The sequence below is a fragment of the Molothrus aeneus genome, chromosome 2, assembly GCF_037042795.1.
Source record: "Molothrus aeneus isolate 106 chromosome 2, BPBGC_Maene_1.0, whole genome shotgun sequence".
Taxonomy (NCBI): Eukaryota; Metazoa; Chordata; class Aves; order Passeriformes; family Icteridae; genus Molothrus; species Molothrus aeneus.
This window is the reverse complement of record NC_089647.1, coordinates 69,127,029-69,142,301: the sequence shown is the minus strand read 5'-3', so window position 1 is coordinate 69,142,301 and position 15,273 is coordinate 69,127,029.

Below are 15,273 nucleotides of genomic sequence, written 5' to 3'. Positions count from 1 at the left end.
AAATACAGAAGAATGTAAATATACACAAAACTGTGAAGGAATGTGGGAAATATGTGAGAAAAGACCTCCAGCTGGAAACCAATGAACAACAAAGCAGTCCCCAAACCCTTGAAATCTGTTGGGGGAAAAAAATGGAGGAAATGGTAGAAAATACAGATATCTGTAAGCTTAGTGCATCAGAAGTCAATAGAGATACATGCTACAAGAAGAAATCCAATGCTGTTATGAAGTCTTATTTGGACAAGATATTTCTATTCTGATCTTGGCAATACTTTTCATTTTTGTAACATCAATATGGCAGGATTAAGTAGAAAACAGTTTTAGCATATATTCTGCAGGAAAAAAATTATTCAAATATTTGTTAATCCAGTTATCTGAAAGTTACTTTGATATTAAATTGGCTGTATGCAAAACAAAATCCAGTCGGTTAAGGACTTGATGTCATCTGAAAATCATTTTCTTATACAACTAGAAAAGGATAGACTAAGCAATAGATACACAGGTAACTCCATGCTCTTGTAGTGCCAACGTTGCTGTAAGTATTAACTGCAAAGCATAGTCTCTGTCCTAAAGGAACAGAAGGAAGCTGGATATATATTCACAATAATTTACTGCTAGATCAGTTAAGTCTGAAGTGTTGGCATTTCTCCTAATGCTTACAACACAATATAAAGATCTGTTTGAAAAAGCTATAAGATGAAAATGATCTCTTCAGTAATCCAAATGATGCTGATTATTCAAATCAGATGTGCTGTAACACTGCCCAGCACAGTACTGTTAGTGGGTTTTTCTAAATAACTTTTAGTTGTTCATCACTGTCTATGTTCTCCATTTATACAGCTCTTGAGCAGGCTTTGTGCCCAAATTGATTTTCTTCTGCATAAAATACAGCTCCACATAAATTATAAACCTCTTTTATTATGAACTCCCCCCCTTGTATTCTGTTTTTGTAATGCAACTGCATTAAAAACCAAACAGTGGTTTCAGAACTGTTGAGCTGTTAAAGTGGCTCCTTGTAATGCCAGCTTAGTCTCCTTTGATCATAAGGCAGAATACAAACAGAAATAGAGCAGAATATAACAGAAGCATTGTTAACCACCAGATCATCAACCAGACCTAGCCAGCGAGTGCTAACTCAGCCGAAATTCTGGCTAAGGCCCCATGCCTCGAGTTTCCTATTGAGTAAGCATTCGGTTTCTTGGTTCAAATGACTCCTCAAATGACTTTCAGAGGATTTCTGCTGTACATAGATTTTACCTATTATTTACCACATAAGCTTAGGTAGCATGTGAATACAACCACTTACCTCAACAGATAATTTCTTAAACATGAAGAAAAATGTTCTTTTTCACTGCTCCAGCATGCTGACAGTCAAACAACATTGTGTCCCATTGTCAGAATACACACTGCTATTTCAGATACACTTGCCTCAATTTTATTCAGTCACTGCTCAGGAACTAGTAATATGCAAACACATAAAAGTTGCTCAGGTCTTTTGCATACTCTTGTTTTGAGAAGTATGTAGCTCTGCAAAAAATGCTTCCTTTGGTGAATCTGAGTGGAAGTCTCCATCAAGATCTGATTTGACCCAGGGCTGCAGTGGCAGAAAGGAAAAATAAATGTTGAGAAATAATCTTCAGTGTAGATTTCCACTGAAGCTAGCTTTTGTTCCATTGTGTGGTATGTGTAGGTAGCTTCAGGCATGATATTTCAGCATTCCTGTCAATTTGGAGACAAAGAAAGCAGTGCTATGCTTGAAAGTCTTAAATGCTGCTCATAATATGCAGAAGGCCTCTAAACCAAGCAGCGCAGTAAGGGTCAGATCCTGCATATACTAATTGAAAGGAGGAAAACTCATCTTGAAATATTTGTCAGCTGTGTTGCCCTGATTTCTTCTACTACAGAGCAGTTAGCTCACCTAAATTTAGATGTTTCTGTCACAGATGTCTGCATTGGATCCAGATATCTGGGTATTTTTTATAGTGAGTGGAGGAAAAAAGGCACTTTCATGATGCAATCAATCTCATTCTAAGATACACACTCCTGGTCTTGTCACTGGGCACTGCTGGAAAATGTGTGGCCACCTTTTCTTCATTCCCCCCCTGCAGGTATTTATACACATGGGTGGAATTCCCTTGAGCCTTTCTTCTCCGTGCCAACTCTCTCAGCCTCCTCAAGGAGCCAACAATGAAAGGTGCTTTTCTGAACTTCATAGTTATAAACAAGGAATAATTGGTCAGGGATATGAAAGTTGGAGCAGCATTACTTGCAGTGGCATATCACCACTGGAGTAACAGGATTCAGAAGGATAGAGGGGGAAGAATATCCAGAGAGGAGGGAGAAGGGCAAAAGTCAGGACTACAAGCCTGCATTTTGGGAGCTCAGACTCCAACTTCTTCAGAGAACTTCTTGGAATAGTCCCATAGGATCTGACCCTTGACCCTAGATAGAAGAAGGTTCCAGGAGAGCTGGTTTAAATTCCAGTATCACCTCCTTCAAGCATAAGAAAGCTCCACTCCAACAAGTAAGACATCAAACAAAGGCAGCCAGAATCCTGCATGGATGAGCAGAGAGCTCCTAAACTAATTCAGATATAAAAAAGAAGTGTATGAGATGAGGGAAATGACAGGTGACCCACAGGGTGTGCAGAATGTATCTTGAATAAGGGTATGTTTTTCAAAAAAATAGCAGAAGGTACTTTACTTCAACGTTGGAGCTGTTTTATTTTATTGTACTTTATTTTATTGTATTTTGATATCTCATTTGATTAGCCCTTTCTACCTGGAAAGTTGAGGGAAAGGATGTCTAGGGGCTATTTTTTTTCACCAAAAAATAAGGGAGGAAAGATGAAAGAGGGAAAGGATATTCAAAAATTTGAACAGGAGATAAGTCTCCTATGCTTCTGGAAATATGTTCACATGCCAGCCGTATTCTCTTGGAGATGAGAACCTTGTGGGAATCAACCACCATGCTAGTTCTGCAATGTGGCCAAAGCAGAAATTTAAAAAAACAGACCAAAAACCAGGTACATATCTCAGAAAAGAGAATGAGTAACTAGAGATCAGGATCATGGCATGTTCCAGCCATAAGTCTATAAGTGCACTGAGTAACAATTAAGTGAGGTTATTTCCATGTAATTTGGAAAGCTCTTCAGTGAGATCTTCCAGAAGTGCTGGGTCATGTGCTAACAATACTGCTATTAGGATGATGGGAACTGGAAATGGAAACATCTGTAAAACTGCAGGCAAGATTCAAATATTGAGTCTCAGAAAGAAGAACAGGCACCAGAGAAGGAGAAAAAGGTGGAAAATCATTTGCAAAAATCTTTGGAAACTTGGAAACCAACAAATGGGAGAAACCATATCGTCTAAGATGCTGGCCAATACTTTGAGAGAGTTTGACTAGAAATAAGAAATAGTCCTTTGCTCCCAATACTTAGAGATCTAAGACTGCTTTCCTTGGTACAGTTTCCCTTGACCATATCCCAACTCCATTTGAGGGACACACACAGGCACGCATTATACCAAATTCCCTAGCCTTTGATATTTAGCATACCATGTTTCAATTGAAACAAAGCCAGGACTTTAGAGCTGAATGGGACCCATAGTGTTTTACAGCATCTTTTTCTGGTATTTCCAACTGGAATTGTGCCAGAATCCCAGTAAAATTAAATCTACATGTAGCACCTGTAGTTAGAACTCAAGAAATGCTACAGGAACAGGACTTCAATTCAGGTTTTAACAAGTAACACAGAATGTTTAACTCAGCACACAAATGTCCTCTTGGCAGGACATGCTGGTCTCAACTACTTTCACTCTGTGACAGATGTCCCAGTCATGCAGGAAGCGTGGCATTTGTTTGGCTTATTGGGACATCAGACTTGATAGAAAATTTGGTTCCAAATGTGGAATATACCAGTTGTTCTGATGTATGAGCTCTTGCTGACGTAAAGCGTCTGAGATAAGACCATGGTATTTGCATATCAAAACAGTTTTGCCAAGCATGTGCCTTTCAGGATGACTTTTAGAAACATTAGTTTATCTGAGCACTATCAGAACTAGGTAAAGTAAATGTTAATAATTCACTCTCCTTGAAGACCAAGAGATACAGTCATAACTCTGAGCATTCATCACCAGGATTCAAATCTTTTGCAGGACATTATAGGCAAGACTGGGTGCCTCAAATGGAGGCATTTGCTCAGAGTGAGCTATCTGTCCAGATCCTTCAGCCTTACAGCCCAGCACATACAGTACCAGTATGAGTAGCAGGCTGCAGGCTCTGTGTGTTTTAAGCTGACAACACAATTATTAAGACATATCAGGATTCATGTGGACTTGCCTTGACCTGCCTGAAGGTTGAGGTTAGTTTGTTTAGCTGTAACAGCTGTTGTCTGATAACCAGCTGACAGTTACCTGATTTGTTTCAGCCTTTACTTATCTTTGTACAGCTGAATGGTATAAGGCTTATTACAATATATATTTTTATAAATATACATGTAAATGCAGCATGTAATTTGTCTTTCTTTAGTGATCTATGATGATGCTACAATAAAAATACAGGGTAGAGAAGTACAGGCAATGGATGATAACTGCAGCCTTAACAGTGGAGACACAGGTTGATAATAGAGACCTCTGGTTGTAAACAACTTGGGAGCAGACAGTTACTGGCTGCCAAAGGAATGCTGCCTTGGCAGATGGGTAAAATGATTTAGGGGTGACAAAAAGAGGAAAGAAAGGTATCTGATACATGTTAAAATACGTTGTACATAGTAGATTTTGCTGTAATAGGGAACTGTGAACCAATAACTAAGAACCAAGTAAATCATGTTAGGAAGTACATAATTATGACACTAAGAAAACCCAAGAGTGAGGAGGAGAAAACCATCAATAACACCACCATATTTTCAGTAAAGAGAAGTAAGAAACCCTCCACATCACATCTCTTCCATGGATGTCTTGCCATGACACACCCAGACAGAAGCTATCAACTTCAGGACAGGATCTCTATGTCAGAGTAACACTGGAAGGGTGAGCATAATACCAGAGAAAGGGACAACTACTATAAAGTTTAAGTATTTTCACCCTATGATTATAGGGATGAGCCATAATGTTTGGATAATTGGAATTAAAATTGATAGTATCATTATGTTCAGGCTAATAAAAATTCTTTGATTAGACTATCAAGACATGAATTAGACTAGCAGTAAATTCCCAATTCTGCATAAAATGTGACCCACATAAACTGCATAAGCTGTATTGTACCAAATTGGTGACCTAAGTTGTAATTTAAATGCAAAAATCAGTATTGATTTTGTGGAGGACCTATATTGTGGGCCTAGATTCTTAAAACTTGATGCAGCTACCAACTCTATTGATTTGGTGTCCACAGACTGTGATGGGAGGTGCAGTGTCAAGCTCATATACAGGCATCTAGCTATATCCTGTTTGCTGTCAAAAGGATACTGAATGTGTATTTTGACATTCTCATTTACAGCTGAAGAAATGCCAGATGCTAGCAGTCAATTCATGAAGGCTAAATACAACAATCAGAGTCACAGAATCATGTGGCTTATATGAGACATGCAAAGCTCAGCTAGGCCAATTCTGCACAAAGCAGGTCAAGTAAGGTCAGGTTTCTCAGACCTTACCCAGTCAAATTTTGGATATCTCCCAGGATGGAGAATCTGTTTCAACTGTAAAACATTAATTCTGTTCTCTCAGTTGGCTATAAGAAGGGCTTCTCTGGTAGCTTTAGACAAGGATTAATGAAACACTGAGGAACTCAATGTAAAATCACAGTGGAATGTGTAATTGTGGATTGGTGTCATGGAGACAATGATGGTCTAAATGTTTGTGGCGGAGTTTTTTTGTCTGACTCAGTCTAGTTATAATGCTTTTATACAATCTCAATTTTCTTCCTTCTTCAGCAGTTTTAGAGATACAGTCATAACTCTGAGCAAGCACTCACAAGGAGGAAAGTTCCTCTCATATAAACTCCTTATAGATTTTTTTAGCAAAAGAAGCCAATGGACACAAAAAAAATTGGAATCATACCAAGTCATGAATATTTTTAGTACCAGATGTCTGAATGAACTAGAAGACCCTTAATTCCATCTGAAACAGATGTCCATAAGACCAGAGCTAAGAGGGGAAAAATACAGCTTTTCAAGCTTCCTTTTTTTTTCCCTCCCTGGAAAGAAAGGTATGGCTTAAATAGGAAATATTTTTTTCATGGGAGTTTAGGGATCTGTCATGTAATTAACCCCTTCTAGTCATGAGAAGGCTGCTAATCACCAGTATGGATCTTTGCTGTAACTTGTTACTCTGCTGTTTCTAAACATTATACCTCACATATGTTACTTAAAAGTATAGTGATTCGTATGACAGAGAGAATAATAGTGGTGCAGTTCAGGAAATCAGTGCCATTATCCTCTATTTTTCAAGATAAAGAGGCTATTTTGCCCAAATCTGGCTGGCAAATTAATATATCAAATAGATCAAGTTGCTAATTCATTTCACTAGTAGTACTGTTGCCACTAAAAGCACATAATTACATTTAGTGCTTCCATTCGTAAACCCCATTAGAATTGGCTTATGTGATCATCTCACAGCCTGGCTATAAGAGCTCATAAATCTGAAAAATTTAGATTAAATGCCTCTATCAGGAAAAAAAATACTGTCTGTACAGAAACAAATGACTAAGGCAAAAATTGCAATGAGTCAGTCCACGGATGGCCCCAGCAGTTAGTGTCTGGCTTATTTCCCAACAGCATGAGTAGGGAAAAAACCAAACCACTGTGTGGTGATTAGGCTTCTTTCATTCTTTGTATTTTCAGTACAGAAATCCGCCAATACTTAGGATGCAAGCACAATCCCCATGGACATTGCTAACTAGAATATATCTTAAATACTGCACTATATACACCACAGGTGGAATATTCATAGCCAAATGCTCCAATTTGGTTCTTCAGAAAAATAAATAACAGTATGTTGACTTTGTATTGAATATCATGCAGAGTTCAAGGTTTGGAGTACCTGCCTCCAGACTGTGACATATTTATTTATGTCCACGATAACCAGGAAAAGTTGCAGATCTTAAACAACTCACTGTTTGCACAAAATGAAGCATGCAAGAACAAGTGTAATGACTGCTTGTGACTTTCAAATAGTTTCTATATGATCCAAAATCTATTGTAGATGCAATAATCTTCCACAATTTCCTCCTCTTTTTATTTCAAAGTCCAAGGTGCAATCTAATTTTCTTTCATGGTAACACATTGTCAATGGTACAAACTGACCGATTTCCCATTATGAGAGCAAAATAGAAGCAGCATCTAACGTGCAGCCCCTCAGCACCAGTTATCCCCTCAAGAGGGTGGCAATGAATACAAAACCACATAGATTTAAGTTGTTTGTAGTTTTGGGAAAACACATAGAGTTAGTTTACTAAGGTAGGAGGACCTTAAATATCTGTCATGATTTAAAGACAAATAAACACACGTAGTTGACAACAATGAGAGTTTAAGGTTATTTCTGAATTGCAGGTAAACGTAGTGAAATTGCTGTTTCTGTAAACCTTGCTATAGAAAACTCATAAATGCACAGGAATGAACTCTTCCTTAAGGACCACTTCCTTCCTGTAAATTTCTATGGAACAAAAGCAGATTTCCTGAAAAAACACTTATTCACCTGAATGAGAGCAAAACTGGCTACTTATAAAGGAAAAGTGATAAAAACAAGGTTATTCTAGCAGCTAACTGTAAGGGAAACTATGTTTTCACTGGCTACCTCAGAGAGCTACTACATTGTCTGGCATTCCCCTGAAGCAGTGTCCTTGTCTGTACAGAGGCTGGATGAAAGGTCCTGCATTGCACTTTGTCAGAGGGAGGCACAAATGCTGACAATGTTGTGCCAAAGTACACATTGGTATTTGATTTTTTAAAAATGCCATTGTGTCCAAAGCTAAGGAACAAATACAATTTTATATTTTCCTGTATATTAGTACAGAAAAAGCCTATGTTGTCACTTCAGCAAAGTATGAATAATTGATTCAGTGAGTCATTACAATTTGTTTTAAAATAAGTCTAGAATAAAATAATACTGCCTTTTGCACTAACAGTTAGTACCGCAATAGTAGAACTTCCTATGTTTAAAATAAGCAAGGCTAAACTAAACATCTTTGAACATGAGGGCCAGATACTTTGCATGTCCTTAACTGCTTTCACATGCTCAAAATAAGGAAATAGCTTTAAAAACATGATTCATAAATCCCAAAGAAATAAACTCACGTGTTATCAATCTGCTGTATTGCTCCAAAACTTTTTTTTTTTAAATATTATTTTCTGGAACAGAGTTGATTTCCCATGGAACAGAACACAGACTACTGGATTTTAAAAAAGCATAGCCGTGAAATAACTTGTGGCAGTGATTAGATTTGCCCCAATTCCTGGGAAAGTAAGGCTGGATGACTGCAATTACTTCCTTTCATTGTCTCCCTTTGCTTAGCTGTGCTACACAAGTTACCAAATCAACTGGAAATGCTAGATTAAAAACAGACAAACAAAGAAAAAAAACAAGCTACTCCCACTCCCACCATTTTCCCATCATTTGAGGCTCTATGTGAGACTCATCTGAAATTCCCTGGGATAATCAAGACATCCTTATAGTACTGGCCAAACCTAGGAGATACCTCAGCATCTAGAGGTGTCTGAAGTCATCTACCTCAGAAACCAGAGGGCCTTTGAAATAGCAACTGAAAGTTAAAGCAACTGAACAAACCTTTCGCATTTTTTCTGTCTGATTATGTTCCTTCTGCCCACTCTGCTCAGTAAACCCACACAGCAGCCTCATATGAAATTAAGATATTCACAATAGCAATTCATTTTTTTTAAATCAATAACATGATTTTTCTGAAATATTTTTTAAACTTCTCAAAGTTTATAAACAGACTGGTTTAAATTTTCACAGAAACAAATCATTAGTAAGTGAAACAGAAACATGATGACAATAAAGGCACAGCAGATGAGTAAAATACTGTATAGATCTGCAACTATATCCATTAACAATGTGCTATTATTATAAGAAAAATGCCCAGAAAAATAATGGGGATTTTAAATTATGCAGCTATTAAAGGAGGAAAAGCATGTAGATAGAAAGAATATCCTGAAAAATAACTAGTTATGCCTGCCTTTTCCCCTGATCTAGCAGTTATCTATTAAATTAAAGTCTTTCCCCCACAGGTCTTGCCTAATTTCTATTCTTAGATGGACTGTCATGAAAACCTTAACATAATTTCCACACATATTTTACCAATGAAACAAACAGTAAATTCTAGAGAAGAGAAAACAAGCAATCAAGAATACTGAGAACAGCCAGTACTTGAGCTGTCAGAGTCTCTTTTCTAGCAGTTATCTGACTCTGTTGGAAAATAGCATTTTTCCTGGATTTTTTTGGGTAATAAAGTATCATAGAAACATAGAATGGTTTTGGTTGAAGACACCTTAAACATAACATAGTTCCAACCCACTTGGCCTGGGTAAGGACACCTTCCACTAGATCAAATTGCTCAGAGCTCCATCCAGCCTAGATTGAACACTTCCACAGATGGGGTGCCCACAGCTTCTCTGCACACGTTCCAGTGTCTCTCCACCCTCACAGTAACCCATTGCTTCCAAATACCTAACCTAAACCTTCCCTCTTTCATTTTGAAGCTGTTCACCCTTGTCCTGTCACTGCATGTTCTTGTAAGAAGACCCTCTCTTCTTTTAGACCCCCTTTAGGCACTGTAAGGCTGCCATAAGGTACCTGCAGAGGCTTCTTTTCTCCAGGCTGAGCAATCCCAGTTGTCTCAGCCTTTCCTCATGGGATATACGATTATGCTGAAGGCCCTCCTCTGGACTCACTCCAACAGGTCCATGTCCTCCCTGTGCTGGGACCCCAGAGCTGATGCAGCCCTGCAGGTGGGGTCAGAGCAGAGGGGCAGAATCCCCTCCCTGTCCCTGCTGCCCACGCTGCTTTGGATGCAGCCCCAGACAAGTTTGGCTCTCTGGGCTCTGAGTGCCCATGGCTGGGTCATGCCCAGCCTCTCACCCACCAGCACTCCCAAGCCCTTCTCAGCAGGGCTGCTCTCCATCTGTTCATCCCCAGCCTGTGTTGATGCCAGAGGTTGCCCTGATCCAGGTGCAACACCTTGCACTTGGTGTATAATAATCCTGTAATTGGTTCTATAATATTCCTTCCTGGAATCTGGCTGGGTTGCAATTAAGTATTGATGATAAATAAAAGCTATGGATAGCAATTACAGTGGCCTAATAGCCTCTACCTTCACAAGCATTTAATGTTTGAGGGATATCTGTAGCTTGCATTACTCATGACTTTTTTTTCCTATATCAGTTATGTAGAAGTTATGGATATGCTTTACATATTCAAAGTGATGAGTTCATAAGATGCTTTAAAATATTATGATGTTAGCTGGTGGCAACTTAACTTTTTTTTGTCAGACTACTAATAAGGGAAGTTGACTTGACCTTGATCTGGCTCCCAAAAATCTGCCAGGTGCTCAGAGAGGGAAGTAAGAACAAGAAAAGCACATAGTGACACATCACAGAATAATTGTCCAGCCTGTAGCTTGCAAAGTGTATGCACTGTCTTTGTGCCTAACAGTCCCCACAGAATTTCCTTCAATACATTTGTTCATTGCTTTTTGAATTCTTGTGACATTTTAATATTCCAGTGTGGCATGGCCAAAACTTCCACATTGTGTGAAAAAGTATTTCCTTTTCCGTTTGGGTTTTTTTTCCTCTTTTTTTTAATCTGACCCTCACCACCTTTATTTGATACCACTAATTTATTTTTTTTTTCAAAAAAATAATCAGCAGTTGAATTCTATCTATACACTTCATCCTACTTATGTAGGCTGCTTCCTTCTCCTTTTCAGACCTCCAAATCAGTGAAGAGCTGGTGGTAGAATCACTGGCTAAACAGCTATGAAGGAGATGAAATGGGACAGAGGGAAATATGGCAGACACTATCACTAAAGTGGAGAAGATCTGATGGAGAATGAAAATTGATATCTTTTTATTTCAAAGAATACAGTTCAAGAAAAATGGAGAGAATGTTCGCATAAGCTTCTTAATTATCTCATAAGCAAACAGCTTTTTCTGGAAACTAACATGGCAAAAATATTTTTTTAATTAACAAAAGGAAATCAGACTGCTTGGAAACAGCAAAATGACATGCTGGTAAATCTCTTGATTAATTACAAAATGCAAAACAAAAGGACTTAATAAGCTAAGCTTAGAAGCCAGAAGATATCTCAGTGGAGCAGATGAACAGTTAGACATAACAACTTCAGAGAAAGTATGATTAGGTTAATTTGAAAGACTGTCTTGGCATCTCTATCATTAATACCATCTTCATTACACAGTCCCAAAAAATAAAGGAAAGAAGAAGGCAACATCAATAGGAGATTTAAAATAAAGCTACTCCTAAGGGATCAAATGTTTTATATTTGTCAGCTACTCAAGAAGAACATGGAAATACTGTTAAATTCATTGATTTTATAAAATCGGTGGCAAGGGGGAAGGTATATTGTGACATTTTGTAAAATAGCCTTGGGTTGTGATGAAAAATTAGTAATCTTAAAATACTTGAATGATAAAATTAGGTGCTGGAAGCCGAAAAATGTACTATATAGATAAAGAAGGAAGTCTCTTCAGTATATCAGTTTAGGAGTACTCTGGGTTATACAGTGGCTTCTTCAAAATGAGTACTGAAATTTTTTTTTAATAACAAGATAAAATTTTTAGAATATCCCAACTACAGATGAGTTCCACCATCTTTTTAGATATGCTAATAATTTGGTTATGAAATAAGATACATAGATTGTGAGGGGGAAAAAAAGTTACTGGATTTAGACAAAATAATTTGAGATTAATACCAGCAACAAGTAGAAACTTATTATTGTAACCTGACAAATTACATTAGCCATCAGCCTGTAAACATAAATATTAGTAAGTTCAAGCAATTGAAATTACTACAAGCATTAACTAAGAATAACTTGGGGACAGAGTAAATGATGGCCTGGGGACAAAAACAGAATGCTTATAATTATTCTTCAGATAGCATTTCACAATTAATTGTTGTTATTGAAGTTTTCTCATATACAAGATTTTTAACAAGGGTTTTTTTGTTGTTATTTTTACAGATAGAACATTTGATAAGAAAGACAATTCAATAGTGTTATCTTTGTATTGCAAAGCTCCCATACCTTCTGGGTGATTTCTCACGTACAGCTCCTCAGAGCACTAACTCCTTCCTCTTCACAGCACAACCAACAAACCACAACCCCCCCTCCTCACAACCACCTAACCCACTCTTTTGTAGCACTCATCTTCACTGGACACAGCTGTGGCCTGTTAGGGGCAGGCCTGTTCCTAATCTTTGGTGATTAGCACAGCTGCAACTCCTCAGGGGTGAGTGAGATTGCCTTCTGCACTATCTTTATTTTCTTACATTCTATCCCTCCACACAATATATTATAAAATTAGGTACCAGTTTATATTTGGGTCAGTGAATTTAATTTTTTTGTAAATTTATAGAACATAATTTTCCTTCAATTCTTTAATCCCTTCTTCAAGAACACCTTGAAAGCATAAATAGGTTCAAAAGGAAGAGTACACTCAAATGTCATTTTCATAGAAAATAAGCTGATTTTTTCACTTTCCCTAAAACATTTTCTGCTTCGAGTTATTAAAGAATCATCACCTCATAAGGACCACTGAAGATTCTGTTCTTTAACAGAATTAATTAATTGAGACAGTCATACCAACAGAAAAAAAGAAAGTTGAAGCATGTAACACATTGCTGTACAATACTGATGCCACTATTCTTCTCTAGTAAAGCAATCTGAGGATTGATGAACATCAAAATACTGAGTTGTAAGTTATCCCTTTGATATTTTCATGGTTCATTGAAGCCAAAAGAAGCTGTGCACTTCAAAGAGTGAAGTGTCTGTGCAATGTCTTTTTCTTCCAACTCTGAGCATTTAACATGAGGATATATTTTACATATTTTCAGCCTGAAACTTGTTAGTTTATCAATTAGTTTTTAGGCATGACTTGTTGGAAGGTGCATTGCTGTAACAAAGACAATAAAGGAAGATAAGCAAATCAAATCAAGTTATTAGCATTGCTGTTTTATTCACAACAATTTGCTGACAGTAACCTAAGTCTTTCTGTGTGCCTAAATTATAACAAATGGGCAATGGAGGGAGCATTTCTGGGCATTTACTGAGCAGCCAGAGGAGGGGAAAGCCAATACAGTGCTCAGAAGGAGTGATCCAGCTGGCAAGTGGCCTCTGGCATGTCTCCTAGCCATCAAGTTTCCTCCCGCATTAAGGAAGAACTCTTTGCCCTGTACTCATCCAGTTATTCAGGCCAAGGTATTTTTTAAAACAGGTCTATAATTAGGCCCTAAATCCATACATTCAACTTAAGCAATCAAACTTTCTAAATTATCAGGCACCTGGAAATTTCCACATCAGCTTGCTGGGCTATATTAAGAAATCAAATGTACCAAGGACTCCTTGCTGGCACTGAAGGCAATTGGCATGGAGCAGCCCTCACCCCCATAGCTATGTGAGAGGCTGTCCTGAGCAGGGTGTCCTGACCTAAACTGCCTGTTGGGAAAGGTCCCTTACCCATGCTGTTCCCCATACCATGCCTAGGAAATGTTAGATAGCTGGGCAAAGCCCACACTTCTCCTAGGGATCATAGTTGCAGTTTAATGATACAAAGCATTAAATTAAAGTGCCTGAGGATTCTCTCCAGTATTCTGAAATTGCTAGCACAGTCATGGCTAGTAAGCACTCCTCGGTGCTCAGGATTTCTAAAAACAGAGCCTCTCATTTGGCTGGGTTTTGTACTATTTCACTGTTCCTGTTTGCTAAAGATTAGCCTAATCCACTTGGTTCATTCATACTAATATCAGTGAGAAAAGACCTTCCTACTATATCCTTCTCACAATATCTTTCCCACTAGACTAGGATGTTCTTTCCAGCTTTTCAGCACCTCACTTTCTCAGATAGGATATTAAAATATTGACCTGTGAAAAGCAGACTTTGATTGCGCAATCCTTTGTGGATTCAGTCTTGTTCCTTGCATTGTATTTTTTAAGCAGGCAGACTATGATCCTCTTGCCTGTATTAAGAAGTATCTCACTCTGAGTAGTCCACTGGCACCAGTGTGATTACCTCTGCTGGAAATAAATCACAATGGTAAAAAACACAGTGGTAAAAAAATGGTATATGTAGTTCTTGGGAGTCAATCCTCACTTAATTTTCCATGAATTTGTGATTTTTTTTTCTGATCTCTGTCACACAGTAGTTGAAACTTGGGCATTTCACAAGGTAATAAATCAATAAAGAAAAGGAAAAACAGATTGTGATGCTGGTTTAAAAGTAAAAAGTTTAAAATGTTCATGGTAAGACCAAAGCTATTTTAAAAGGAAGAAAGATTAGACAACTATTTGCATCTCTTCATGCTTGTTTAAGCTTTAGCAAAAAAAAAATAGTTATTTGGTTTGAAAGGCAAAACATAATGAATTTTTCAAAGACAACTCTTACAAAGTTACCTTTGTGAATTGCTCTGTTTTGCTGTTAAGCGGAAATATGTCCTTAGTTCCTCAAATACCTCCAGGCACTGCCCAGCACAAGTGAGTGGTGTGAGATGTACTGATGGGGCTGTGTCATGGAAGGACAGATGGACTAATCAGAAAGGAACTACGATCAGGATTACATGAAAGGAAACTTAGAGACAGGAAAATTCCATTATCCAGTGGGCATTAAAGAGTTGTATCAGAGTCTAATGACACGTTTTAAGAAAACAATATTCTCTCAGACCTCAGATTGCTTTGAGATTCCTTCTATTCAATATCTAGAAAGCCTGAGAAAGAGAACAGTGGTCTTACATAAGTCTACCTTACATAAGTCTAATTATGTGATAGCTGACAACTATAATCTGAAAATTGATTCAAACTGAATTAAATAATTTTAAATCAAAATTTAATTAAGGAGATTTCTGATCTTCTGTTTGGATGAAAACTACAAGGAATCATAAAAGGAGCTGCTATTCCTCCTGGTTTGCTATTAAAAACAATGTATTTTGTCTAAAATGTTTACTTCTGGTATGATTTGAGGAGATAATTATCTACACATGAGATGTTGAACCAATGTTTTTGGGTTCTACTGTAAAAGAGAGCAGCTAAATAGTAACAA